We start from the raw sequence: 4,785 nt of genomic DNA, 5'->3' as shown, positions 1-4,785 counted from the left end.
GATGCATTGGGTAGACCCATGGGTACGTTCCACCCCCCGGGGGAATGAGAGAAAACTATCCCCAGAATCAGCTGCCTCAACCCCTAGGTTGGTTTCTTTCAGTGCCTTATGTCTGCCTCAGTGCATCCTGTCCAAGTTGACCCCGTCGGACCCTGTATCTCGGTTGGCCAAGTCGATATAAGAACATCCCTGCCTGGTGGGTTTATAGTCCTCTTACACTCTGCCGCCTAAAAGAAAGAGAGATGGACGTCCTTCTTCCCTGATTCCTCATCCCAGTAATCCTTGGGAGAGACTGTTCTTTGGAAAATGAGTCATTAATGCTGTGTCTACATTGCAGAGATATAATTCCCATTCCAACAGCCAATATTTATTACCGGTTTATTTTAGTCATCTACCTTAGGAATTCATTTTTGGCAACACCGGGTTATGCTGAGTTCATCTTACTAAAATAGAATCTGTGTCAAAAACCCCAAATGACTTTAGCAACAATTAGGCACTGAAGCATTCGCAGAAATAGACGCGCTCCTCAGACAGCATGTTTTCTTTTAACACTTCTGTGATTCTGATACGTGGGCGATTAACCCCAGGGCGCACTCCAAAGCGACGAGGTGTGGGTTCGTGGTTCCGGAAAGTGCTCAGTTCCCACTTGCTCAGTGGCCTGTGTTTGGGCTGGACAGCAGGCTTTGCTCCCCACTTGGGCACTTGGGAATAAGCATTACGCCGTGGCTCCCCAACCTGTATGCTGAAGTATTGTTTACCTGAAGGTTCACCATCAACCACAACTGGAGAAGAACGCTTATTGAGGGTGGCTCCCCACAAGACGTGGTCCGTGTGCTTTGTCCTGCCGTTAAGCCCGGGTTAATCTTTTCTCTATGGTTTGCTACCCAAAGCCCCCCACCTGTAGGGAATAGTTCTTTTTTTTTTTTTTTAAGTAGGCTCCACACCCAATGTGGGGCTCCAACTCATGAGCCCAAGATCAAGAGTCACATTCTTTAGTGACTGAGCCAGCCAGGCACCCCTGTCTTTTAATGGACTGCATGGGGGAAACTGAGGTTATCCAAGCTATTCTAAAAGATTAAACCAGAAGGACTGGGGATTGCGGGGGCGGGAAGCAGCCTTTATTTTTACTGCAACTTTTCTTCCTTACTTTTTTATTGCATTACGTTGGCAACCTTCTAGTTAAACACTTTCATGTTTAAAATGAAATGATTAGAAACTTACTGGTTAAGTAGATTCCAAGTAGATTCCAAGACAATGACCATAAAGCCCAAGAGTCAGACTAAGAGAGGCTGGGCAAGTTTTCTGATGAACATTGAAGAAAGAATGGCTAGTTTCTGTGCCGAAATCAAAACCCACACTCTTAAGTGTGGCATGAACGGCAGGCTGGTCTCATACACATGATCTGTTTTTCCCATCTCCTGCCTGTTGCTTTTCTTCCAAAATGTGTGGGGTCTGGATTCAGAGATCACAAGAATCCATGTCTCAGGGCCACAAATCAGCAAGTCCATTAGCTCTCTGACTCGCAGCCCTGTTTTCCTGAGTGTATGCATTTGCTTCACATGTTCTCAGCACAGATCTCGAGATAGGGAAGAGTGTGGTCAGGATTCCTGTGCTTGTTGTTGTAACACATACTTTGTGCCAACAGGCTGAGCACAGCGTGTTCTCACTCAGTCACGACTGCTCAGAGGTTGGCCTGGGCCCACGGCTTCACAGGAAGACACCTCCTGACTCAGCCAGTCGTCTGGAGGGGAGATGTCAGAAGGAGAGGTCACAGCGATGGCCCTCAGTGACTGGGGAGTTTAGATCAAAGTGGGGGCTGTCCATCAGAACAAGGGCATCTAGAGGACGTGGCTCTGTCACAGCACCACCAATCCTGCTCCCGGACCCGAGGAGGCGCGTGTCAGCAGGAAGTTGGCGCTCACGGCTGTTAGATGTGTGCTGGCCCATTTGGGGACCACACAGGCTTTCGGGAAGGGCATAGGAAGGTCATCCAACATAGGGTCCCTTTCGCTGCCAGACTTAAAGCAAGCTTGCATGACTTAAAATGGAGAAAACTGGTAGGCTCCAGAGAGACAGAGGTTCTCTTGAAGCAATGGACTTGACTTCCCTAGAAGTCCGCCTTTCAGCCGGAAATGTCTCCCGGGCGGTGTGGTTTTCTCTTTCAGTTACAATTTGATCCATTGCTGTTTTTCTTTCTTTGTGTCAATTGAAATTTAGATAGTACAATTTCTTTGTATCATTCAAAATTGAGATATTATGGAAAACCATCCATTTCCCATGAAGATCACTGCCTTGTGCACGATTAGACTTCAATATTTCATCTGCCGGTGACAGCCGACTTTTGGTTATGACACACACGCGTTCTTGTCACACTTCAGATGTGCGCTGCTTCTCTTGTCAGTCAGAATCTAGAATCCTGGGTCTGACTTCAGATCGGCATCAGAGCTTGCCTGATGCTCTCGGAGGGCTCAATCTCGTAGCGAATTCAGGTGAGGAAGAATATTTTCAGCACTGTAATCATGGTGCTTGGAAAACAATTCGCTCCAGTTGGGCAACAATGGCTGTTTCGCTGGCAGAGGGAAATACGCCTCCGCTCAGAATGTTCCTCCAACATAGACTGGCTCCGTTCTCTTATGACACGGGGCGTGCTGTTACCCTTCAATCAAATCTAAATACAAATAAATACCGCCTGAGACGAGTTCTTCTCCAAGACTTCCGCAGGCATTTTGCTTTAGCTCTGCTTGTCCCACTAACCACCGTATGCGCTTGAATTGTCCCGTTGCTTCTCTTCCAGAATACAGGGATGAATTTACCCTTTCTGATCTCACAGGCAAGCTCTGAAGGACGCTAAGCAGTATGGAGCAGAGGAATAAAACCCTGAGTGAGGATCCTTATTTCAAAGGTGTGACGGCCCTGGGGTTGCTGCATCTGCATTATATGGTTTCATGAGCTGAATCACACTTTGTCTCTTTCCTCCAAAAAAAATGGAAAGCCTGCATAAGCAATCTCCACCGTAGCAAGATTTTAAAAGTGGTGATAAGCCCAGATGAAATGTTGATGCATAATATGGAAACCCATAGATTATCCTTTTAAATGTTAATATTGCATTTATTTAATCTATTACATTTTAGTCTATTTAGTAAGCCTACTGTCTATTTTAGTAAGCAATTCCCTAAGTGATGCTGAGGGGTACAGTAATAGAGGTCATTATTGCTCCTTATTTTAATATGAGTGGATAAATTTTAGTGCTAGCATTTTTATTTGGGAAAAAATGTTGCCCTTTTCTAGAACCCGATCATCTTTCATTCTTTGATTTCAGGCCCTTTCTGGCTAATTGGAACACAGATCAGCAGTTAATTAAATGTAACTACAAACCAAAATGAAGCCTTGGTCTCATTATCTTTTATTGGTTAGATAATGCTTGGGGTTATTTCCTTTGAATTTTGCTTGTAACATGTGAAACATTGTTTCTAAAAATCCCCTACTGTATTACAAAATAGGTGTTCTTTAGGGAAATCATCTTTTTCTGTAAATGATTCTCTCTGAATCTAGTTTTAAGCTACCTTTGGCGTCCTAGATGTTTAGGTTTGAACTAAAATCCCATCAGACACATCTCTAGCATCTGGTGCTGCCATCTGGCGTTTTCTTTTAAAGTCAGGTCTCTATGCTGTCAAAAATACTGTTCTTCTTGTGTTACCTCCAGATATATTTGAGAAGGTGCCCTTATAATACAGACTGCAGTTATTTAGAGATACAGTTATATATTTGGTTTAACATTATGAATGCTGTTCCATGGCTAAGTATTCTCATTCTCTAAAGGCAAAACTCTCAGTGGGCATGTCACAATCAGAAAGACTGAGAAGGGGCAGGATGCATGTTGTCACTTTGTCAAATGTGTGTGCATGTTTGCATCTACTGGGTTAGAAGCATTTGGAATTTATATGAAAGCATGGAAGAAAGAAAACTGACTTTTTATTGAGTACCTTTATGATCAGCACTATATATGCATGATCTCCTTTGAATATTACCATAACACAGATATGATTTTCCCATTTTCTATCTGGGGAGACTGAGGTGAAGCAACCGGCCCAAAGTCACACAGTGGGTTTGGTAGTGGGTGTCAGAGCCAGATCTAATTCCAAAGACCTTATCTTTTCAAATCTAAGAGACATGGCATGCATGTGATACAAAAAAGGTGTAAGTGTTAAGTACAACAGAGGACAGAAGTGTGTTTATTCAGCAAATATTTATTGTTAGGCAGTGGACTGAGTCCTAAATATAGAGTCATAAAAAAGACACAGTTCTGGGCGCCTGGGTGGCTCAGTTGGTTAAGCGACTGCCTTCGGCTCAGGTCATGATCCTGGAGTCCCAGGATCGAGTCCCGCATCGGGCTCCCTGCTCGGCAGGGAGTCTGCTTCTCCCTCTGACCTTCCTCCCTCTCATTCTCTCTCTCTCAAATAAATAAATAAAATCTTTAAAAAAAAAAAAAAAAAGACACAGTTCTTGATCGCATGGAGTTTTTATTCTTATGGAAGAAATAAGTACAGAATTCCAAATTGTGGCCTGCCAGATTTGAATACTACTGCTTTAGATGTCAATTATTTAAATGCTGTGAACAAAATCTATTAATCTTTTTTACAATTTCCTAATAAATGCAGGACTAAATGAAAAAAAAAAAAAAAAGAATTCCAAACTGTGATATGACAGTGTCTAATGATGGGAGGTTGACATTCGAATCTTGGTTAGAGAAAATCCTCTGGGAGGAAGTGATATTTCAGCTGCTAC

Source organism: Phoca vitulina, unplaced genomic scaffold (genome assembly GCF_004348235.1).
Source record: "Phoca vitulina isolate PV1807 unplaced genomic scaffold, GSC_HSeal_1.0 scaffold32, whole genome shotgun sequence".
In the NCBI taxonomy this organism is placed as follows: Eukaryota; Metazoa; Chordata; class Mammalia; order Carnivora; family Phocidae; genus Phoca; species Phoca vitulina.
Note: the sequence above shows the minus strand (reverse complement) of the source record.